At 37.1% G+C, this 27,063-nt stretch overlaps 1 protein-coding gene across 1 annotated transcript in view; it reads left to right on the forward strand.

The window, feature by feature from the left end:
- Nucleotides 1-27,063, forward strand: part of BMP5 (bone morphogenetic protein 5) — a 657,822-nt gene that overhangs the window by 191,626 nt on the left and 439,133 nt on the right. The window lies entirely within an intron of this gene.

Raw genomic sequence — 27,063 nt, forward strand, 5'->3', positions numbered from 1 at the left:
CACTCTTAATTGTTAGTATAGTTCAGCCTTAGTTTAATTTCCTGTCATGAACTTTGGATGCTATCATTTCCGGTATACTATGGCAGCTTTCAATGATTTTCTCCTACTATACAGGACAATGCATTCTCTCTTTGCAGTAAAGATAAATCTTAAATTTTGTCTACATGTTATACATTAGTGAAGTTTCCATTACTGTGTTGCTTTAATGTCTGTTTTATAGGCATTCTCCTGGTTAAAATTACATCCTCAGCTAGGCTACCTTGCCAGGTCAAGATAAGCAGTGTGCATGGAGGAACCACTGTCCATAGCTTCTATAACCTTTTCAAAGATGCTTACTGGGTTCAGGAGATAAGGCCTGCCCTTCACAAAAAAATAAACAAAAAAAAACTGAATTACAATGATGAAAGTCTATATTTACAAACAAATTTGTTTGGAATAAATCGTTAAATTTTAAACCAAAGATGGCTACATCACTATATTCATTTATTTTATTTATTTATATGGCATTTGTTTACCAGGAAAATCTGGCTGGGAATGAATCCCCTTTTTTAGTGGAGGCCCAGGGAGAAAATCCCCTTACATCTGCTGGCTCAAGCATCTTTGCTTTAGGTCACTGTGATTATTGTTGCTATATTTGAACCTCAGCTCATTTTTTTAGTTCTGAACTCTAAATATTACACTTTCTGAATTAAATTAACAGCTTTTCAGTGCTTTTACTCTCACTGTACTGAACTATGCTGAAAGACAGCTTTTATAAACAAATTCTGTCTCAGGTATACTTGTTAATTTCATTCCTTCAGTATGTTGCATGTTTACATTTTAGAGCTGTGTGTTTATATTTTTCAGAATATTATAGTATGCCATTCTATTATTCCCCATGATATGATCATAACGATGAAATGCATCATTCAACCTCTACATATGAAATAACTAATATTACTCTTTTATCTCTTTCCTAACCTGCGGTGGTGGTGCTGCGGTAGCGTTGTCGCCTCATAGTAAGACGCTGTCCGGTTCGATTCTCAGCTAGAACGTCTTCTGCGTGGAGAAATGCATGAATGGGCGTACCTTCGTTGAAGGTTGGGCGTCAGTCCTGGCAAACCGGTACATAAAAATCAACTGCCAATCATTAGCAGACTGGTGTTCCGCTGTGGCGACCCCTAACCAGGAAAAGCTGAAAAACACAAACAAACTCTTCTGTCTCTTTCCTGTTATAGGCCAATCTGCATATTTGCACATAGTATTTTCATCCTCATGTTTTAAATATTCAATTTACTTTGTGGTTTAATCTAGTCATTTATGGGATAAAGGCAGGCATCTTATTTCTTCTTGGTATCTTTTATAGAGAGCCATTGAGTATAGATAGTTTTTGAAATGCATTCGTAGTTAGCTTAGTTAGTTTATTGGTGTTATTCACCCATTTGCTTTCAATGATAACTCCATTAATTCTGTTTTGTGACATATTTGAATATAAGAAGACATGGATTAGACCAGGGGTAGGTCCACAGTAGGTTTGCTATTCCTGTTGTCAATTTGAGATTATGGACCACTGGGGTGGCCTTATGCCAGACAGTTGTATTTGGGTTCCTATTAGAACTCTGAACACTTGAAATGTCGAATGTCATATGGTCGTCACCATATGATCAATATTTCAAGAGTTCAAAGGTTAAATGTAATGGTGCTGTTCGGTGCGGAATGGGAGAATTTCCCCCCTGCCTGCACCATTAAGGTAATTTTTTTTTTCTTTTATTATATATTAGGACTTTTAAACTTCAATCATATGTTATCAAACATATGGGATTCAAAGTTTTGAAACTTAGAATATATAATATAGACCCTTGTATTCATAGAGATATTTTCCTTTTATGGGTATTGCAAATTTTATGTGCTTATTCCACTCATTTTAACCAAATTTTGCACTTCAAGAACCATGCTAAAATTTTAGTCTTAGAACTTTAGTGGCACTTAGAAGCTGTTTTCTCACTTTTTTTAATAGTTCCAAAGCTAATACTGCTATTGGCACAGTACCTGCCCTGGCAGTGGTGTATCTTAAATTTTGGGGTGGACTTTACAAGTAAAGATAATGTATTAAAGTTTATAGCACTACATATATCAGTAAAGTTCTATAAAACAACTCAGTTGAGTAATCTGCAAGAGATTTCCTTAATTTTTTCCCTTATATACAACCCAATGCTTGCAGGCAAAACGCAGGGTGTTTCCAAAGCTGAAGAAGATTTCACATGATATGGACAGTATAATGGAGAAACTTACATCTTATCATGGACTTACCATATGTTGGACTTAGATATTTATGTTATAGCCAGTTCTTGTACTTGAGAAATATGTAGCTTCATATTTTAAATATTCTGCCAAGTAATTATTCTGAATGTTATTGAACTAGTACAAGTTTATTCATATATTTTGACTGCTTGGCGGACCAGCTGCAAAATTATAATTTGTGGAAACATTTATTCCAATTTTAGCTGCAGTCCTGGACATGTTTATATGTTATAGTAGCTTTCTATACTGCATTTAGGACACTTTCCCGGCAAACGTCTGAGATGACATGCTCGACAAGCCACGCTGCTTCACTAGAGATGGCTTGCACCTGTCACCCTTAGGCATTCAAACACTGGCCAAGGCTCTTGCCACCCCCATAGTGCCTTTTTTAGGCAAGGTTCAAAAGACAAACCCACCACTGTAAATAGCACAAGTAACAAAAAACTGACGGTAATGCTACTCAATGCCAGAGGTCTAAACCTCAAAATGCACGCACTTGAGGCACTCCTCAGTATGGAGAAAATTGATATATGTGCAGTAACAGAAACCTGGTTTAAGGGTCCAGAAAGTACCCCAGCACTACCAGGCTACAACTCATACCATACATTTCGACCACAGAACCTGGACCAAAATACAAAAGGCGGGGGTGTATCCATATTCATCAAGGATACCCACACCTCCAGGTTAGTGACACAGCACGATGCTTCAGAGATCATCCACATGCAACTAACAATGGGCAAAACTGCAATTCAAATTGTAGCTTGCTACAGATCACCCACCATGTCCCAGGACCCCCATTCCACGTTTCTGGAGACACTGGGAAACATAAAGGTCCTACCAAACACCCTACTATTGCATGATTTCAATTACCCAAACATTAACTGGGAGAACTACTCAAGTACTAACTCCCTTGCCCAACATTTCCTAGAATTTATAAACTCAAATGCCCTGGATCATCTGGTTAACACACCCACCAGAGGTGACAAGATATTGGACCTGGTCATCACCAACATGGGCGACCGGTGTTCCACACCGGAGGTCAACCCCTCACTGGTTAGATCTGACCATAAACAAATCACTCTGGATATCCACAGTCCACCCCCACCCCTGGACAAGGAAACCACAGTGAAAAACATTTCAAAAGCAAACTTCACATTACTTAAGATCGAGGTGGAAAGTTTCAAAGCCCCCATGCTAAAGGATAATGCTGTCCAAGCTGCAAAACCCTTTACTAATGCATTCATTCTATGGGCACCTACAAAAATGCATGGATCGTGCTATCCCAAGCAAAACCAAGACTCACTCCTCCAAGAAAAAGAAACCAGTCTGGTGGACCCCTTCCATAAACAAGCTATACAATAGAAGGAGGGAACTAGTACAGAAAAGAGTAAAATCCCAAGAAGGGAAGACATCCCTGATCAGTATCAGCAAGAAACTATGATCCCTCATAAAATCATTCAAGGCGAGCTTCGAAATAAAAATTGCCAAGGACTCCAAAGATAACCACAAGGCATTCTTTAGCTATGTGAAGAATCTAAGTGGCAATGCCCAGATCTGCTCAGAGTTAGTGCAGAATGACACAATATACACTGAACAATATTGCCAACATCCTGGCAGACAGGTTCAGTGCAAACTTCACCCCCCCACCCCCAAAAGGGCCCATAACCATACCAGAAGAATGTAGAGCCCCTGAAATCACAGACACTCAGGTTAAAACAGCCCTCTCCAAAGCCAAACCCACAGCATCAATGGGACCGGACTGTGTCCCAGGCTGCATCCTACACGAGCTCAAAGATGAACTAACCCCTCACCTAAACACACTGTTCAAACTCAGCCTCTCCACAGGCTACGTTCCCATAGAGTGGCACACAGTAACAGTTATTCCGCTCCACAAAGGTGGAGCCACAACAGACCCTGGGAACTATCGCCCTATAAACCTGACTAGCTTTGTCTGCAAGGCTATGGAGTGCATCATCATGGAACTCATTAACAGAGACATTGGGAACCTCCAAACACTGGACCCTACACAGTTCGGCTTTGTTAAGGGCAGATCATGCCTCCTAAACCTGGTGGACTTCTTTGAGACAGTTACCAAGGCTATAGATGATGGAAAGGTGGTACACACAGCCTACCTAGACCTCGCAAAGGCCTTCAGCACCATTCCCCATTCTGGTATTATAGACAAGCTCACCAGCCTGAACATAAACCCCTATGTCACAAGATGGGTTGCAAACTGGCTCACGGACAGAACCCACATAGTGAGAGTTGCGGGAGCTAGGTCCGGCTCTAAACCGCTTACAAGTGGCGTTCCCCAGGGCTCAGTCCTAGGACCCTTCCTGTTCAGCATATACTTCTCAGAGGTACAGGCAATCACAGGAGGACTATGGCTGACCAAGTTCGCAGACGACTGCAAACTTGGGGTTATAATTGACTCTCCAGCTAATGCAGACATCTTCCAAAAGGGTCCCACTGAGACGGATACCTGGCGTCAAAATCATGGCCTCAAGCTAAATGCCAAAAATTGCATAGTCATCCCCTTTGGAAAAAATAAAGTACACACAAATTACCACATAGGTGGTAGTCCCCTAAATACAGAAGACATAATAATGGATCTGGGGACCCAAGTAGATAGTAATCTCTCCTTTGATAATCACATTGCCAAAGTGGTTAGAAAATCCTTCTATGTGGCCCACCTAATCACAAAAGGGTTCACATCCACATCAAAAGAGGTCATTGTACCACTCTACTCATCACTCATCAGACCCATCATAGAGTACAATGCCCCATTTGGGATGTACCTTACAAGACACCTGCAACAGCTGGAAAGACCACAGAAGTACCTCACCATCAGGATCACTGGCCACAAATAGATGCCATATGCAGCTCGACTGAAGAAACTCCAGCTGTACTCGGTTACATACCACCTACTCAGAGGTGATCTCTGCCTGACATACAAGGCCATGTCCAACCCAGAATTGATGGACATTCTCCCCCTAAAGAAAACCATATCCCCTCGAGCCATACACTCTAGGGATCTAAACCTCACCATAACAATAAATAGGACGTGCTGGAGGGATAGATTCCTGTCCCATACACTTCACATGCTTTGGAACTATATTCCAATCTACATTAGGCAGAGATCCTCACTAACACTCTTCAAGAGAAACCTTGACAAGTGGATGGGAAACAGAAAGTTTACCCCGGGGATCATTTCCGTGGCTCTGCTGGACAGAGGCACAGGGAACTAATCAAAGGGGGCGGCGAAAGCCAACACATTCTGGCTAGGCTTATAAATGCCTTCAGGCAGATAGCCTGGTACCTACCTATGAACTTATGAATATTTTCGAAGATACTCTTTTAGAAGTTTCAGACTCCACATTGTGAGGCCCATAGCTCTAAAACATTAAGCAGCATTCTGCACATGTAATAGTAAAGTGTGAACCGTGCTGATATACACTAAATCATTTCTGCAGGAGGTAAGCTGTCCGCACCACCTCCATGTGGTGGCAATATCACAGCACCTCCATACTCACGCTGCTTACATGTACTAACTCTGTGAGTACTGTACCCCAAAGAAGGTGGAATTCTCTAAAATTCAGTAATTTCAGATTTAGGATATCACCCCAAGTCAACTTGAATTTCTCAGAGTTTTAGGACTCACAATATTGGCTCTTGAATATTGAAAGAGAACCTTTTTTTTTTAATTTGCCACAATTTAAATACTACATTAATTATAGTTATTTTCCCCCTAGTTAGCATCATGACATGACTTGTTCTCATTATGAAATAAATTCCTTCTCTAGGACGTTTTATTAAATTGTTGATAACAACTGATTTTCTACAGTACTGTATCCTGATGTTTTTAAGCATTAATACATTTTAAAAGACTAGATTTAACAACGTCTTATAATTACTTCCTAAAGACCATGCATTTTTCCTATAGTGGGAATGCATAAACTACACGTAAAGTCTGAACTTGCCCAGTTTTGTTTTAATGTGTGAAATAGTAACTGGTTAAATTACTCTAATGTGAATATAGTAATTGAGAAATGATGGGATTGTTAAGGTCCTTTGGAATCTCTTAGGGATTTATATAGGCCTATCTGAATGAACAATGGCTGTCTGGTCATTGGTATAACTGGGGTCACTATTGTAGTCTATCAAATCATCACCAAGTGATTTAGGAAGTTATAATGTCACATTATGCACTCCCTCATTGTTCACAGTCATGACAGAGCCTTTGATGTAATGCACAAAGCAAGAGCCTCAGCTGAAGAAGGATATGAACCTTTTATGTCTTTTAATTCTTAGTAAATAGTCAAGCCTTCTTGAAAAGAATGCTCTGTGACCTATCATTTTTAAGTCTGCATATTTTTTCATTTTTGTCTTTTTGATTACATTCTATTTTCTCACTTCCTCATTGGTGTAACCCTAGGTACACTCATTGTAAGTTTTATTTCTCTACTCAAACTTAAACATTAAGCTAGCTATAGCTAACACTTTTGTAGAATATATGGAACTCCTAAACCTTCTAAGTTTCCTGATATCTGCTGTTTCAATGGAATGTCTGAATGCAGGTAATTTTGTGGTTCTACTTTTATTACTATATTTCTACCACTGCATTACTTCAAGGCCAAAATGGAGTGAAAGAAATTCTACTTTCAGTCTTTGTAATTTCTGGCATCATAGAAGTGTAAATGGCTCTCTTGAAAACTAGCAATACTTAATGAAGTGATGTGGATGTCAAGACTCACTAATGGGAAGTCTTGAATATTCATCATCTAACACGAGCAGAGTCCTTGATATGCAAAGGGATGTCTCTCAACCTCTTTGTGTTGAAAATCCAGAAAAAGCCTTTCAAAATGGGGAGCAAAGGCCAAAAAATAGGGACAAATTTTGAATACTGCTCTTATAAATTTAGGAAGTTGCCAGAATAACAGGGTTGTGTTAGCATGCATTTTCTGAAGGATTTAAAGCCTGAAGCTCAAATACATGTCTTTATTTAGTGACTTCAATCCTCAGATTATCTCAGTGATTGGTCAGAAAAATCACAAAATTTATGAGGAACACAACAAAAATATGAGGCAAAAATCTGGAATTTCTGTGAAAATCTGGCCAGCTGAGAGTAAATACAAAGAAAAGTTTACGTATATATGAATCCATGCATCCACAGGTATTTCTGACATTTACACTTGCACGTCTGCTGTGTTGTGTACTGCTTTAACCTAACAGCCTTGCACAATTTCTCATTTTATTCATGCAGGGAAACTAAATCTTGTTTTTAATCCTTGGTGTACTTTTCACTGCATAAATGTGCTTTATATGCTGTTTCTATAAATGTTGTCCTATGTATCATTTATTAGATATGTCATGGCACATATTTTCATTATTAAAATGTACTCTGGTAATATTTTCAGTTTTGTCTTGAAATCACTTGCATTTCTGTACTGCAATTACTCTAATGGTATTTCTCTGTGAATATCTTGTACTCTTAATACCTTCTGAGGTATTTATTTCTAGCTTCTGTGGAAATGATTACTGGCCAATCAGATTATACCAGAAAATAATGACAAAATAAATAAATATGTAAGCAAACAAGCAAACACATAATTCTCTACTGCAGCTGTTTTGACATAATCATCCTGCTCCATTTCAGCAAATAGTTCCATTTACAGACATTGTTACTCCTCCCTGGCATGCCTCATACCTTCTTAACATTTCTGCAGCAGTCTCCTCTTTATTCTGTTAAGGCATGTATCATTTGTGCATCATTCTCTAGATTCCTTCAGTGTGCTATCATTTCAAGCTTCTGCTTTTCCCTCTAAGTGTCATTATCCTTAGGTTGTATTTAGGGTTGCCACCTTTTCAAATGGCCAATGGACATTTTCGGGACACACATCAGATTTTACAGGTCGACACATACCCACGGTCAGTACAAAAGATAGAACTTAACTTTTTTGCCTAAATAAAAGCTTATTCTTGTAGCATTTTAGTTGCTTATTCTGTTTCTTGTAACATTTAGGTATTTTAGATACAGAATAACTGTTTTATGCAACTATTGCATAAAATATGGGACATAATTATGTCCTACAATCTCAGGACATTTGCCATTTTTAATATTTTTTGTCAGGACACAACTGCCCAAAGAGGGACTGTCCCTCACAAAGTGGGACAGGTGGTAACCTTAGTTGTATTACTCAGCCATCATATTTACATAGTCTACCTCTCTGTATCTTATTTCTGCCTCATTCTCTAAGGGTTTGATTGGATGTGTGGACAAATATATCTACATCAATCTTTCTCTCTATTATATACATAAATATAGATATAGATATAAACATAGAAATAGATATATTAATTTATTTATTCAGTTGTGCTTGGCTGATGCAGTTATTCCCATTAGGCCAGTGCCCAGTTTTCAGTGTACACTAAAGAAAGTTTTGTACTGCCTAACAGAAATTTATTAACTCCACTGGAGAAATGCCACCTACTCTTATTGATAAGTGCCATGGGATCTTCCCCCTACTCTTACTGATAAGTTCCACAGAATATTTACCCTACTCTTATTGATAAGTGCCACATGATATTTATTGTACTCGTATTGATAGCTGCCACAGGATATTTCACCTACTCTTATTGATAAGTGCCACAGGATATTTACCCTACTTTTATTGATAAGTGCCACAGGCTATTTCACATACTCTTTTTGATAAGGGCCACGGGATATTTACTGTACTCTTATTGATAAGTGTCACAGCAAATTTTACTTACTCTTATTGATAAGTACAACTGAATCATTTACATCCATGAATAACAGTCTACAATATTTTCTTTTCCTTTATTGCATTGTAGTACAAACAAGTAGAGTTTCAGTCATAAATACGACCGCTCTGTCCTCAATGGTACTTTGAATTTTGGATTATTGAGTAGTTAAGATTTCAAGTATATCTGAAAGTGCTGAGAGGCCCACACTTTGAACACTGATTCCTTTCTGGCTTCTTGTACCTTTTTTCCACATCTGTTAGTGACCTGCTACCATAAGCCATCATTCTCTGGCTAATATCTTCTGTCTCACTGGATTGGCCCTAGGCTTAACTTGCCTGTTTCAACTTCTCAGTGGAGGCTGGTGACTTCAAATCAAAGGGGGGATGCAGGAGACAGCTAAATGGGTGGGGCCAACAAGAAGGATTGTGAAAAACTAGAAAGGGGTGGAGCTATGATAAAAAATGCAAAAATTGGGACTTTAATTAAATACGCTGCCCTGGGTGCCAAACCATCATTATGAGAGTTCAATCAAGACAAAATGAAGTGTAGAAGAAAAAAATATATATTTTAATGCATTGACTACATGACAGCTTACCTAATATTTAGATGGAAACAAAAAGGTTGTGAGGCATTAAAAAATAAATTACTTTTTAAATACATTACTGGAATGCCAGTCAAAATCAAGTATAAAAAAACAAGCAGCACTCAACTCAAACCACTACTCCTTGCACTGCAGTTATAATTATAATATATATTCAGCTTTATAAAAGTACCAAGTAACATGCTGAAAGTAGCAATCTCTGTGATACCCCCCACTTGTAAAAATGTTTCTTATCCAAAAAAATACCTGCTGCCTGAAAACAACTATATACTTGTTTCATGGGGAAAACACGATCAAAGTAAAAAATGAACAGCAAACAAGAAATAAGCTCAAGACAAATTGCTTAAAGTATTAACGCACAGGTTATGGACCACACATGATAAAGGATTACTGCACAGGTTATGGACCACACATGATAGACTGGCATTCTGTTTAGTTTACGTGTAAAGCCTGCAAAGATGACTGCAAGTCTCCAACAAATGTAATGAGGTTCTGAAAATACTGTAATCCTGTCCTTTATTACAAATACTGTCATATGCATTTCATTACCCAAGGCTTATACATTATCTAGTTATGTAAATATTCTCGGCATGGCAACAACAAAAAGGCTTTCAATGTTGGTAATTCTTTAACAGTATACTTATTAAAGCTTACTTGCATCTTACAATCTCAGACAAGCTTACCTGATGGTCATTAAAGCATTGCTACTTAAATACAGAACAACAGGGCACTGCGACCGCATGCATTTTCTGAATAATAAGAACCATAAATCAACAGTATAAAAATATGACAGAAAACCAGAACATTCTGAAAATCAAGGACAGATGAAAAGCAACAGTCTTACTTGTGGTCTACCTTGGATGGGGGAATACTCTGCACACTTACACTGCATAACTGCTCCTTGCCTTGCTTGGACATATCCAGAGTCAGTATGTCGGGGAGTGGGGTGCAAGTATGTCACAATTTGAAATGTCTCTGGCTAACGGTGATGGTCTGGACACATTTGTCATACCTCTCAACCTCAGAGCAAGAAATCTAGCCAAAACCATAAACAGAATTGGGACAAAGGCCCAAAAATAAAGACAATTTTAAATATTGCTCTTATAAACTTAGAAAGATAGTAAAATAGTAGGTATTGTATTAGTAGGGATTTTCTGAAGGGTATGAAATCTGAAACTCAAATGTCTGTCATTATTTTCTAACATCAATCTTTAATCATTTGCCACTTATCTGCCAGAAAACCACAGTTTTATGAAAAATAGACCAAAAAAGTGATGCAAAAATATAAAATAGTCACACAATACAGCTGGGAAACTGTCAAAGAAGGCACACTTTTTTAATATTAGTACTGTTAACTTGAGCAGCTGACAAAATAAGATAATCTACATGCATTTCTGAAATTAAAAGTAATCTATAACTCTGATCATTAAAATTACTTATTAATTGTAAACCCTCCACGATTTCTTCCAAATTTTCCATTTTATGGAGGGATTATTAGGGGGCGAGCAACACTTTGAGCCAAAATCTGGGACAGTTGAGAGGTTTAGGTGCACCTAATTCTATAAAGCAATTTATTGCATCGACCTCTTAATGCAGAAAATCTGGGCAAGGCCAAATATATTGGGGGGACATACAAACAGTACCAAAAATTGCTCTTGTGTAAACTTAGACAGTTGACAGAATATGGTCTTGCATTAGCATGCATTTTTCTGAAGGGTATGAAGTCTGAAACTCAATGTCTGCCATTATTTAGTGACTTCATTCCTAAATGGTTTGCCAGAAAACCTCAAATTTTATGAGGAACAAACCAAAAATAAGAAACAAAAATCTATTCATTCTGCAAAGATCTGGACAGTTGAGAGGTATAGTTTAGCCAGGGTTGTCTTTGAGTTTGTTCAAATGGGGCCTCCCTCCTGCAGCTATTGCAATGTCCCATTATTTGGCTATTTCTTCCCATTTACTATAAACACTATAATGTGCATACTGCTTTACTTCTACAATGATTTGGATTTCATTTAAAATTTTATTTTACATTTTAGAGCACAAACACCAATAGACATCTGCTAAACAAAGCAATGCAGTCTCAGAATGAAAGCAGACTTAGCGTTAAAACTTCTCTGACCTTGAAACTCACATTCATTGAAACAGCATTGAAATCCACATTCAAAGAAAATACATCTGGCCAGTGGCAGATAAAGATTAATTGTGGGCTGTTTTCAAATCATAGGCCCCTTGCAAAGGAAACATACATGTGTTCTTTGATACACCTTCCTGATTGTATTAAATTATATTCCTTGTATAATATAGTACTTTTGTTAGAGGGCATTTTAAATTTATTGTTTTGAATATTTTACCAGTAAACAATGAAACAAAATGCATGCACCAATAATGACAAAACTGCCCAATTTAGAACATTTCCATCATAAACGTCTACTCAAACTTCTACAATCCAACAGTATCAGTAAATATGCACAATCTCTGCAGAAGTAAAAGTCATTTAAACAGTTCCACATTAAAGAGATCTGTAACTAATGAAGAGGTTGCTGTTAGCAAACAACATTATATTTCATTGTTTCATCTGCAAATAAAGTGCCTGTTGCCCTTGAGGAATAAATTGCCCATGTTACACTAAAAAATTATAAGCTAGTTATATTGCAATATGGAATGGATGGCAAACTGATAACAGGTTCATAGTTACTAGGTATCTCTACCAAAGAGGACATTCTCAGGACTGCAGCATCCACCCCCTTTAAAAGTACAACATAGTATAGTATCAGCAATGTATTGACATACTGTGGGAGTAGAACCCACAGCCTTCTGCATCAAAAACAAGTACACTACCTGTTGTGCTATTAATGCAAGTCGACTCAGCACAAGCAACAGTAAACTTCTCTTCCCCTGAAGCTCTCAGCTCCTTGTAAAATCCACTTGACACTTAACTGTATCAGCTTTCAACACAAGAAATCTGGAAAAAGCCAAAGCCCAAAAACCCGGGACACATTTTAAATATTGCTTGTATAATTTTGGAAAGTTGCTAGAATAAACCGCTGTGTCACCACCATGCATTGCACTGCCAAGGTTTGAACCCAGGACCCTGTACAATACAGCCAGAGAAATATATCACTATGTCAAATCAACTGTTTCATGAAACATTGGAAGACATTTAACTTAAATGGCTATCATTTAGTGAATTCAGTTTTCACCATAGCTCTCAAACTCTAAACACAAAACACTTGGACAAAGCCAATAATGCGGGAATACAGCCCCCAAACACATTCAGTGAATTCAGTTCTCACCATAGCTCTCAACCTCTTAGCACAAAAAAAATGGTCAAAGCCAATAATGGGGGAATACAGACCCAAAAATAGGGAGACATTTCAAATATTGATCTTATAAACTTAGAAAATTGCTAGAATAAAAGGTTTTGTGTTACCATGTACTTTCTGAAGAATATGAAGTCTGAAGTTCAAATACCTGTCAATATTTAATTAATTAAATCCAGAAAACCACAGATCTTATGAGGAATAGAACAGAACAAAAATATGGGGCAACATTTTGAGTGTTTTTCACAAGTGATAGCAGGTAGGGAATTCATGCTCTTCCTACCTGCACCCAAGGTACAGGGCCTGAGTCTGAATTATTCTATAACCACTACTGTTACTTGAGTCTCTCTAGCCACAAGGTATATTTATCTGGGGTACTACACACACACACACACACACACACACACACACACACACACACACACACACACACACACACACACACACACACACACACACACACACACACAGAGACACACACACACACACACACACACACACACACACACACACACACACACACACACACACACACACACACACACACACACACCTCCTTACCTTTTGCATAAGTCCCAGCCAACACACACACACCTCCTTGTCTGTTGAATAAGTCCTAGCCAGCTCCATTGAGGATTCCCTGCTTTGTAAGTCCCATTCATAGTCCAAATGTTCCCATGAGCCAGAGTCAGCTCATTCGTAATCCCCACAATGAAAACATTTCCGTGAGAGCAGGCTGGATATCCAGCCTGCAGATGTTGCAGTCTGGTCCCCTTCCAGTCTATGCAGGTCTAATTGCACAGACTTCTGGGCATTTCTGTAGTCTGCTGCCTTCTGTCTAATCCGGACTGCTCTTAACTCAGTCTTGATTCTGCACGCATGTGTTTGTAGTTCCAGGAATGCTCGCATGCATGTGTGGAGTCCGTTCAGGGAATCTTCATGTTATTTTTTTATTTTTTTTATTTTCTTTTTGCAGTTGGGGGGGACTGCTGTCCTGCAGTCCAATAGCACGAGCCACCCCTGCTTCTAATATTGTGTTGTACTGCCTTTCAAAGTTGGATATAACAATATCTGGACTTAGGTCACTGTTTAACATTTTTTACATGTTGATGGCACTGTTTAGAGCTTGTTAGAGGTGCACACTTCATGATCACTTCTATAAGAAGTGCAGTGCTAGTACTAAAATCATTAATTAATTAGGTGCTATAATTTGCTATGTCAAATAGTCTTAGTTCATTTGCATTCTTAGGAAGTTGGCTAATTTGCTTATCTGCTAATGACGTTGTACCTGTTTCAACAGTCAAAAATGCTGAATATGTTAAGCTGATAGAAGAAAAAAAGGTTACATTTCCCATCTAATCTCATAAGCCAAAAAGGAACCATTATGGTACAATGGAATGTGCATGACACAGATATGAAAACACACCTCAAGTATCACAAGGCACTTGTACATAGATAGCACAGCTGTTACATTTCCAGAGACTGAAAGGCATGGCTCAGAAGTATGACTAACTTACAGCCCCTGGGTTTGTGGTAATACCTGTACCATGTAAAACCCAAAGTGCCTTATAGCACTTACAAAGTGACATCCATAATTTGCACACATTAATATTTAACTTTATTAGTTTACATAAAATAAACTTTTATTTTGTATTGCATGTTCCTCCACCAAAAATTCCACATACTTCTGAGGCAGAAGAAAACACATTTCTTTTTGGAATTTTTAATATGCATTCTGTTTTAATTATGGTATTATCTAAACAGATGACTATTTATTGGTTTTGCATCCAAATACCACAGAAGGTTAAAGTTATAAACTATGTATTCATGGAACCACTTACATTCCTGTAAGTTTAGCATTTTTGGATGTTTTTTTTCCAAAATTTCCAATGTACTATTTTTTACAGTACCACATAATGCTATGGTCCTACGAATATATCATTCCATCATGAAAATGCCATTTTGCATTGCTGTGTGAAGGTTTTTGGGGTTAGTGTATGTAGATGGCAGGAAGAAAATTCATTCACTAAACATTCAAGAGAAACCTTGACGAGTGAATGGGTAATGGAAAATACACCCCTGGGATCACTTCATTGGCTCTAATTGACAGAGGCTCAGTTAATTAATTAATGGGGCGGCGAAAGCCGATGCACTCTGGCTAGGCTTATAAATCCCCTCAGGCAGATAGACTAATACCTACCTATGAACCTATGAACCTATGTGTAATCGTTAAAGTTCAATGAAACACTTGCCACATTTCTATCAAATCTGAAGGTACAGGATTGAGTGTTACAGTTAGTTGTGCTAAAAATGCTATCTTACAATTTTGTGTTTGGTTCTGTCTGACATTGAGCAGTTATCTTAATCTGCTAGTGCCTCCAAGTTCTTATGCCTTGTGAGTCTTACTTGATAAAAATGAGCAAAAATGAAACACAGCCTCATAGGGAGGGGCTGTGGTAGTGCAGCAGTTAGCATTGTTGCCTTACAGCAAGAGGTCCTCCACTTCAATTCTCAGCTGGAGTACCTTCTGCGTATCCTCCCTATAGTCGAGTGAATTTAAAGACATGCAGGTAGGTGCATGCTTGTGTGGGTGTGCCTCCTTTGAAGGTTAGGCACCAGGCTAGCAACTAAAAACTGTAAAGATTCACTGCCAATCATTAGCAGACAAGAGTTCCATTGTGGCAACCTCTAACCAGGAAAACCAAAAGACAGTAATTTTGTTCCAAACACTCAGAAACCAACTTTAGAGACATAACCTTTCTTTCAAAGGTGAAAGATGCTTTTAAGGGATTAAAAACACACTAAAAGCAACAGTATCTTTGCATAATGTTACTCTCATTCAAATCTTTAATGGGCAATTGGCTAGCACAGTGGTGCAGTGGTTAACTTTGTCGCTTCACAGTAAGAGGTTCTCTTGTTCAGTTCTTGGCTGGGGTGCCTTCTGTGTGCAATCTGCATGCCATCCCTGTATTCACATGGGTTTTCTCGCAAAGATATGCATCTGGAGCATTTCTCCCCAGGCCTCTGCTGAAAATAGGCTGTCCTAGTCAGGCTGTTTTGCATTGTTGCATAAATGCAATCTACATACTATGTTTAGTCCATTAGTATTCATTGCCATGATTTAGAGACAAGGTTGAAGACAACAGTAAGTGGCATACAGAAACCAAAGAAAACCAAGTCAGTCCAAAAGGAAACCACAAAGCAGCGTTTTAATAAATCCAAATAAAACAGAGAATGGTTAAGCGCTTTTGTCTGTCAAATCAAACATCTTCAGGTGGTCCTCAAATCAGACATCTTCAGGTGGTTCTGAATATGTCTGATTTGACAGACGAAAGCGCTTAACCATTCTCTGTTTTACTTGGATTTATTAAAACACTGCTTTGTGGTTTCCTTTTGGACTGACTTGGTTTTCTTTGGATTTGTTTGGTTTATACCTGGTCAGGCACTGGTGGAATTATTTTGGTTAAATTATGGATAAGGATAAATCAGTCAAGTGTATCTCATGAAATCTATATGCAAAAATATGAGAAACATCTAGAATAAAACTATTCCATTGTATTAATCTGGCTAGCTAAATCCAATAGATTTAATTATTTTTCCATCTTGCATATACTTTGGATATATATGTTACCGCAATTTTTAGTATAAAATACATATGATTTATTGCAAGGAGCCTAGAAATACATTACAAAATGACATCCCTCTGTGAAAAGAGGAACAGTGAGTCTTCTGTACTATTATGAGTTTGTTTTGCTTGTAGCTTTATATGTTACTGCATCTCAGTGTGCTCCAGGTATTAACTTTTGTTGACAAGTGCAAAATACAGCACATCATACTGTCCTGGTTTGTTGCCAAGTAACCCTAGTATTAAATGTCCATGAATAAATCTCTGGGATGACATCTGAACAATGGTGTTTTGTTGAAAATTAAATAGTTCCTAGTTCAACTTACTAAATGACTATTGGTTTCCAATTTCTTCTTTATTCAAACTTAAAATAGTTTGGCACCAGCCCAAGCTGTATCCAAAACAAAGGGAAAGATTATATTTGATCTTCCATTATCTAGTAAAATGTATGCCCTGGTTAACATTCAAGTCTTTGCAAAAAAGGCGCATATGGCTGTTATAGCTCTGATGGAAGGTGATTCTCATGTGACACAGGCAAACGTATAACTTACTAAACATAGTGAATGAAAAACTTAAATACTTAAAACAAACAGGATTAAGTGAAGACATCTGGGAAGGACATGAAAGCTTGAAGTACCTTTAGCCTCTGCAAACATGGGTCTTTAATATTAAGGCAAGGCATTTTTCTAGTGATTCACTTGGGGAAAATGCAAGATTCATGGTGTGTCAATGGATTTTATTCTTAAAATAAAAGTGTGCAGAAAGGAGAAAAGGCATAGACATTGTAGCATATCAACCATGTAAAATAGTCCACAGGGAACTATGTTGTATGATCAGCTGCTGAAATGGTTTACTTGCAGAACATCAAAACATATAAAACACTACTAAACATATTTTATACATGTGCAAGCATCGCTGCACCCCCCACATGGCCAGATAATTATATATGCCAACCCCAAGATTACACTACAGCTAGAAAAGTGCAAAACTCCTTGTTGTACTGCTATCTTAGAAACCAGCTACTGACATAATTCATTCTTTTCAATCTTCCGAGACTGACGTTCTGCAAGTTGACTGTTTCAGCATTCAGTCATTATGATGTAGATCCTGCTCCGCAGACATCTATGTGTACTAAATCTGTTAAGATGTTAACTACTTCAGTTTTGATGTAATGGCCAGGTAACTTGATAGCGCTTTCTGATACATTCATTATAAACACTCCAGTTATTTTTTCAGTGCCTCAGTAAGCTGACCACCATGATGATAAAATGACTTGTTTCTGTATATCATCATTACCACTTGAACACTCTGTGACATGCTCTGTGACAGCTACAGTCATGAAAAACTGCTGTATATAGTGCTTCTTTAGAGTTATATTTTCACAGCATAAACTTTATTGTGCAATGATTTTGCAAATTGTGTCAATTGCAAGAACAAATTTAGATTGAATGATCTCAAAAATATAAAAAATAAAAATGGTAAAAAACCTGCTTAGTTATGCACTAACAGTCTGTGAATTTGATCAAAAAATCGGGTACATTAACATTTTGAAACCAATCTCTTAACTAAAGAATTCCATTTACCCTTAATGATTCTTTGACTGCATTGTTGTCTATTTTTTTAAACTGGGCATTCCCACAGATGGACTTCCAATCCTCAAATGCATCCTGGTTTTTGGAACTAGTACAACTTTTTGCAAGGCTTTATTAGTTATATTTATATGATGCCAAATTTCCATGTGACAAGGAAAAGCCATACAGAACCACACCAGTGACCATGTTGTGTCTGCATTCAGTATTTATATTTGAGCCCATAGTGGAGCAACATCTCAGGATGGAACAACGAGGACCCAAATTAAGGACACACTTATGGAACAGGAAGCATTTCATCAGTTACCTCTGGAGCCTTCAGTAGTAAGCCATTGCAGAAGTTCAGTTAGAGATGCACAGCAAGGGGAGGAGCAGAAAACAGTGGCAGCTCTGTCACAGTCCATATTGTAGAGTAATTGACCAGTGATTTCCCATATGAAAAAGCAATGGATAACTCAGGATGCAGCTGAAGCGAATATGTCACAGGAAGGTGTTTTGGAACTTTCTGTAGAATGCCCACAAGAAACGGGAAGGGAAGAGTTGCTTGATATAATAGAGATGAATAACATATCAAGACTGATGAAAGAAATAGATTACAGAAAGTCAATAAGATCCAAAATGTTAGAAGTCTAATGAAACAAATGGACACAGTAAACAAAACCATTAACAGAAATTCATGTGATATAACAGAAGTAAATGGGATATATTACTGTGCAGCTAAATTAATAAGAGATAAATTCTTACCACAAAAATACAGAGCAATAAGGGAAAGAAAGGGAAAAAAATCAAATGCCATTAGGGAAGTATTGAACAGAAAAAACTATAAAGGAATTAAGACAGGAAGTGTCATTGTTAGAAGAGTATAGAAGAGTGAACAGATCAACAAAAATACTTAGAAAGATAGATGTGATAAAGCAATGAGCAGTATTAAGACAGACCAGGATCTGTTGTGCACCATTGCAAATAATACTCTAAAGGTATCAGCACAGGCACAAAAACTTAGAAGATATGCAAATAAATATAAAAGAAAAATACAAAATATGCAGCACACTGATGACCAAAAAAAGTTTTATAGAGAACTGGGAAAAAAACAAAAAGAATAGAAACTCAAAAAAAAAAAAAAAAAAAACAGAAGTACGCACATTTTGGAGAAATATTTATGAAGACCCTGTGGAACATAACAAAGATGCTGAACAGATAGAAGAAGTAAAAGAAACAGTAAGAATTTCAAATGTTCAGAATATGAAACAGGATGAAGTAATTGATGGAGAAATTGAAACAAAGTTAAGAAAAGCTCCTGGAAAATCTGAGGCACAGATACAGTACTTAACTTCTGGCTAAAAGTATTAATATCTTTACACGTAGATTTAGACTTGAGTAAGGACTACTTATATGTGCACCCTGAATGGACACCAACTTGGTTAACAGCAGGAAAAATGATATTCCTCCTTAAGACTGTACCTGAAAGCTATCCTAAAAATATAGACCAATAACTTGCCTTTCAAATGGATTACAAAAGAAAGTCATGTAGAACAAAGGAATCATTTATTTTTAAATAAAGTCATAATAGAAAACTGTAAAAAGGGGAGATATCTAAGTAGTCCATGACTAGATTCCAAAAAAGCATTTGGCAGCATTCCATATTCATGGATAAAAGAGTGCTTACAGAAGTATAAGATACATCCTACATTGATAAGTTACATTACAGTGACCATGAAAGAGTGGAAAACCACTTTTCAAAAAGCCATGATAAAGGACAAATGATTATCCTAGGGATAAAAATTCAAAGGGGATATTCCAAAATGACTGTTTGTCACCGCTGCTCTTTTGTCTTGCCCATAACCCATTTAGTTGTCTACTTAACAGATTAGGCCATGGTTACAATTTGTCTCCTAGACCACAACAACAACAAGGTGTAAAGACTTCTCATTTTCTTTCTGTGGTTGCTTAAAATTTTATAGCTCATTAGATGAAGAGCTGAAAGCACAACTGCAAGTGGTTGAAACTATCTCAGACAATATAAGGTGTCATTTGGTCTTGATAAATGTGCAAAAGCAACATTTAAAGCAGGAAAGCTGTAGCACCAAAAAAATATCAGTCCGAGACAGGAATGTAATATAAGTGAACTTGAGCAGGAGGGAGTATATAAATATTTGGGAATTGATGAAGGATTGACAATAAAACATGAACAAATGTCAACAAAAATCACTAAGGAATATTATAGAAGACTACAACTAATACTGAAAACAGCCCTTACGTCGGGGAACAAAGTCCAGACTATAAGCCAATTTTCTTTTTCTGTTCTAAATTATGGTTTTGGGGTGTTTGAATGACCCCAAATTGGTATTGGATCAGTTGGACAGGTAAAGAAGAAAAATACATGCTTATCAAATGATGTATAAAAATCAGTATAACCAAGATCATATGTTCCTTGCTCTGAATGAGGTATGGGCCTCCTCAAAATTGATAGCATGTATAGATCTGCAGTCATAGGACTGCATACATATCTGCTGACCTCACCAGATACAAACACAGAAAAAAATTTGAGACAGGAAGAAAACATATCTACTGTGACGTCCGTGTTTATTTTATCAAAAGCATATTGGTGTCAAGATGGAATGGAAACTAAACCAGAAGTAGACAAAAATCAGGAAGCAACTGAATGTGCCATAAAAACAAAAGAAAGAATATAAAGAGAAGGATCAGATGAGAATGTAAAAAGTACGGAAAATCCATAAATACAGTTACAAGTACAGAAAACTCCTAGGACAAGCTCATGTCAATCAGAATCTGACACAGGAATGGTTAAGGAGATGTGAATTTAAACCAAAAGCTGAAAGATTAATATTAGTGGGCTAGGACTGCATACACATTGGTTTACAATGTCCATTAAACATGTGGGAGAAGCAGACAAATGCATGTTATGTAAAACAGAACTGGAAACAGTTGCATATCTTGTTGCTGGGTGTGATATACTAATGGCTGAGGGCTGTGTACCGAAAGGCATAATAACATCTGTTGCATTGGGGATTGTCCACCACAAAACTGTCCAAACATGACAAACTAAAAAACTAAATGAAACCACAGCACTGGAGATATATGATTTAAAAGCATTTAATTAATACAAAAGACGAAACAGTGAAATCCTGATAACAAAATCATCTAAATTAAAGAACAGATGAATTCACCACAGTTGAATGGACAGGTTTTAAACTTCAGCCTAGAGTTTAATATATGGAAATCCAATCGATTTGAGTTAAATATAGACACTGTTGGAACGGACATTACTACTGAACTTATAGGTTCTATACATGAATATCTGTGTATGAAAAGAAATTATTAAAATTTAAAAAGTTGCAACTGGCGAATAGCTACTTGTTGAAAAGTGTCAAACTAAACCAATTCCCAAAAGGTCTTTGTATGTGGAGATATCTTAATGCAGTAGTCAAAGGCTATGATTTTCATCGGGAGCTGTAAAACATATTTGACAGAGCCGGGTGTGACATCATGAGACTGATTTTTAAGTTGAATAATCTACAAAATGAGCAACTGTCCAATGAAATAGACATTTTGAAGAGATCTGTTCATGAGGACTTGGTATTTTGATAGTTATTAAGTGAGCTACCGTAACATGTTCACTAATGTAGACAAAATGAGTGCTACTATATTGCAATGGAAAATCTCTATACTCAGGACAGATGCTGATAATTATTTGAGCAGAACAGCATATCCAAACCCAACAGGTTTCTGAGGTAACACTGTGATTGATACTAACAACCATCCAATTGAAAGTGAGCAGGATGTCACATCAGAAGATACATTTATGGAACCACACAATCATTTGCCCCTTTATAGCAAGCTGGAGTGAGGAGATCAGAAAGGGTATGGAGCAGAAATTATTAAAGGAATCTAGGGAGACAGCAAGAGAATGACAAACTAATTTACAAGCAGGGTGCCAAACCCAAAAGGATGTTTTATCTCAATTTCAACAATATGAAGTAAGAGTTGTTGATTCATCACCTGAGCTGGATTGTAACAAACACATCAAGTTAGTACTCAGTAGTTTGAATGACTTTAAAATATATCACTTTTCATCTAAAAATATTAATTCCAGTCATGTAAATGTTTTAGCTAAGGGCTTAATATATCTACGTGCTAGAAGAGCAAATATATTAGAAGCTTTGATGGATCTGAAGTTGTTTACTTGCAAGTTAAATTTGGTTTTCAGGTGATAGGATACATGATGTTCATGATAATATGCACAGACCCAGTTGCTTTAACCCCCTTTAAATTATAATATTCTGGTATTTGAGAAAATATGTGAATTAAACATCAGGAATATATTGAAACAACCACGTACAGAAAAATTCCATAATATGTCTGGAAGATAAATTAAGTTACTCAAAGAATTAAGTGAAGATTGAAACATCAGGGTAATGAAGCCTGAGAAGGGGAGTGGGCTAGTTATTATGAACAGCGAGGACTATATTAGTTGGATGAATGCTTTATTAATGGAGGACGCATATGCTGAAGTGTCTCGAGATGAAATACATATCGCTTTCTCTATATCGCCTTCTCTAGAAACTGACATGCTTTTGGAGGATGTGTTATTGCAGGCTCAGTTTATCTAAAAGACAGTATGATTTTATAAAGAAAATGAAAGATCAGTGATAGCGGGTGTGTTTGGCATTCCCAAGATCCATAAGTGTTTGGATAACCCACCATTTAGACCAATTGTTGATGCAACAAGGTCTAAGACTTATTATATAGCTAAATGTTTGAATAATACTTTAAAGGTGGGTATGGATAATGTTTTATACATTTGCAAGGATTCCTGGCATTTCTTGAGTAAAATAAATGAACTTGAATCAGTTGATGCAATTTTTATTACTGTTGATGTTCAAAATCTGTATTCAGTAATACCACATGAAGAAGGTTTGCAATGGTTAAAGAGCCAGACATAGGTTCATAGGTTCATAAGTGCATACTAGGCTAATGGCCGTGGAGCCTTTACAAGCCTAGCCCATAGGATTACACTGGCATTGTGCCACCTGAACTTAGTTTCCAGGGCCTCTGTCGAGTAGTCACTGGAGTGATCCCCAATGTGAATTTTCTATTTCCCATCCACTCATCAAGATTTCTCTTGAAGAAGGCCAGTGAGGTGCTCAGTTTGACATGTATGGGAAGTCTATTCCATAGCATGGGCAGTCTGTGGGTAATGAACCTGTCCCTCCAGCACATTCTGCTGATTGTGGTAATGACGTTGAGGTCTCTGGAGCAAGTGGTTTGGAGGGATTGGGATTTCTTTAGATGTAGCATTTCTAACAGAGCTGGGTCAGATATGGGTCTGTAAGTCAAGCAGAGATCGCCTCTAAGTAGGCGATATGAGACAGAGAATAGTTGGAGTTTTTTTAGTCTGTCCATATAGGACAAGTGTTTAAGGCCTAGGATCCTCTTTGTGAGGTACTTTTGTGGCCTCTCCAGTTTTTGCAGGTGTCAAGTGAGGTACATGCCAAATGGGGCATTGCACTCGATGATTGGTCTAATGAGGGAAGAGTAGAGGGAGACAATGACTTCTTTCTTCCTGGATGCAAAACCCTTAGTAATGAAATGTGCCACATAGAAGGACTTACTGACCACAGTGGCAGTGTAGTGGTCAAAAGAGAGGTTGCTGTCAACCTGTGTTCCCAGATCTCTTATAACGCCTTCTGTGCTCAGTGGACTATCATCGATGTAGTAGTTCATGGGAACTGGGTTTTTCCCAAAGGGGATGAAGACACAATTTTTGGCATTGAGCTTAAGGCTATGGTTCTGACACCAGTCATTGGTCTCAGTGAGGCCTTTCTGTAGCTCAGTGAGGCCTTTCTGTAGGATGTCAACATCACTTGGGTAGTTTATAATGGCTCCCAACTTGCAATTGTCTGCGAACTTTGTCAGCCAGAGTCCCTTCGTGTTGGGCTGGATTTCTGAGAAGTAGATACCAAACTGGAGAGGACCCAGGACCAATCCCTGTGGGACTCCACTCATGACTGGTTGGCAGTCTGACTTGGAGTCAGCTACTTTCACACTGTGGGTTCTATCTGTGAGCCAGTTTGCAACCTACCTAGTGATATAGGGGTTGATGCCTAGATTAGTGAATTTTTCTATGATTCCTGAGCGGGGAATGGTATCAAAGGCTTTGGCCAGATCAAAGTAAGCTGTATGAACCACCTTGCCTTCATCCACAGCTCTGGTAACTGGCTCAAAGAAGTCAACCAAGTTGAGCAGGCGTGATCTACCCTTCACAAAACCAAATTGTGTGGGATCCAGGGTTTGGAGATTGTCTATATCCTTGTTTATTAGGTCCATGATGATGCATTCCATAGCTTTGCATGTCAGACTTGACCCTGATAAAATTAATGCTGATACTGTATAGATAGAGGTGATTTAAAAAATATATATATACTTTGAAGGTACATTTTTTAGACAGGTTACTGGCATACCCATGGGAGCAGCATGCTCCCTGATTTTTGAAAATTTTGAGATTGTATACTGGGAGTCTCAATATATTTTTAGTGAATATACAGATTCCTCGGTGCTTTATACATGACTCTTGGATGATATTTTTATTTTATGAGTTAACACCTTTAATACATTACAGGAATTCATAAGGTACATTAATAATACAGTAGAAATCCTAAAATTAACATATAATTGTGATAAGGATAAAACTGTGTATTTAGATATTGAATTGACAAAGACATTGCAAATAAAAGATTCTGTTTGAATATCCAAAGAAAATCTACATTTTCAAATTCATATCTACATTTTAATAGTTGGCTTCCAAAACATCAGAAAAAAATCTGTTGTCAAAGGACAGTTAGTCCAATTAGCTAGAATGAATTCAGATATGGATGTTATTTATAAGGAATGTGATTTTTGGTAGCTATGTTTTATGAGAGGGTACCCAATAAGCTTTATTAATGAGATCAGGGAGAAAGTAATATGCAAGAAAGAAATGGCATATATTTACCAATACTAAGTACTAGTAATATTGATTCAGGTAATGCTTTGGTTGTTCCTAAAAGGAGAACAGAACTGGAAAGCAACAGAGTATTTGTTACTACATTTTCACTTGATAGTAGAGCTATCACAAACTGTGTTAATAAAAAATTTTAAGACAGATAGCTCAGTTTTAAGGAAAATATGTAACAGACCCTGTATAATTTATAGGAAAAATAAAGCTTTTAAAAATTATCTGGAACAGAGTAAGTACACCAAAGAGAATAATATGAGATGCATACGGGGAATGAGAAAATGTGGCAGTTGCTCCCAATACCCAAATATTATTACATGTGACAATTTTACTATTAGGGGCAAAAATTTTAAGATTAGTGGTCATTTTTTCTTGTAATTCCACACAAGTAGTATATCTGGCTATTTGTAATTCATTTTCTGCATTCTATATTGTAGAGACCTCCAGGAAATTAAAGGAGTGGATATATGAGCACTTGTTAGACACAAAGAAATGTAGGGTTACTAATGCTTTGTTCAAACATGTCAATGACTTTAATTCACATTTGCTTTTTTAGTTATTGAGGACATGAAGAGTGATGTCCAGGTGTATATAATAGACAAATATTTAGAAAAATGTGAATTAGAATGGCAAATCAGGTTGGATGCCATGAGTTTTCCTGGATTAAATGATTCTTACTCTATATAGTCACATTTAAAACTGAAGTATTTTGATGCATAAAGTGCTTTTAACTGTATTAATTGAAATAAGATTTTTAGTGGATAACTGTAATCACATGACTTTTAAAGTAACTATTTAACTAATGTTCTTGAATTTGAATATAGTTCTGATGAAATTCCATGACATTTAAGGAACGAAAGTGCTAAACTGTTATTAAAGTTTTTCATAAGGTTTTGGAAGTGCCATGATTCTTGCCTTTTGTGCTCCACTGCATATGCCCAAATCTCTGCAGTCACTGTCAACAGTTTTCTAAAGAAAACCATGCCTTGTCAATGTATGACAGTCATTTGTAATACCAATAACAGGATACATTTTTAACAATTTAAGGTTCTGAAATGCAAAGAAATGAGTGTTTGTCCTTGTTTGCCAGTTTCATCAACACTGACTAACTTCGGTGGATGTATTTTAGGGCACTATTGATATTTGTGTAGGATTCAGCTTTTCTTTCTGGTGAATCTATGTCCAACTCATTAATTCATCTTGATTGAATCTCAGATGAGACACTGATGATAACTTCCAATTGCTGTAAATTAAGTATTAGACTTGACAAGGAAGATTCAGCTGGGAGATGAACGTCTTTTATATACCCACCTCCCCATGCTGTAAATGCATTTCCTAGGTAAGCATTTAATGTTTGCAGTTCTGATTTCCTAGTCTATAATGACCATTAACTAAACAATAGTGACATTAGCCTGCGGACATAATGGAGTTATTATGCTGTAATAAATTCTAAGTTACTCCAGAACTGCTTAAAATTGGTGCTTTTAAAAGGTGGTCTCTTCTCTGTACTTATGAAGTTAGGAATATCAAACATTGAGAAACTTTTGTGTGTTGTTGTTGTTAAGTTTTGTAAGAGGTAGAAGGTATTGATTCTACCCCAAGGATATGTAAAGTAATTCATTAATCATAACTAAAAGGTAGTGAGTGTTGTTGACTGGACAATGGAAATCATGGCTATTATCTGTCCATGTAGCATCTGCATTTCTAACAGCCCAGCTGCTACTCTGTTTTGTCTGGCCATGTTTGCTTGATGCACCATTATTTGGCACACAATCACATTGTCCACATTAGGGAAACAAATCCTTACCCCAACAAATGTTTTCATTGTTCAATACCTTGTGTGCCAGCTCTTTGGCTCTGTCTTG

Source organism: Protopterus annectens, chromosome 2.part1 (assembly GCF_019279795.1).
Source record: "Protopterus annectens isolate FY-2018-M chromosome 2.part1, PAN1.0, whole genome shotgun sequence".
NCBI lineage: Eukaryota > Metazoa > Chordata > Ceratodontiformes > Protopteridae > Protopterus > Protopterus annectens.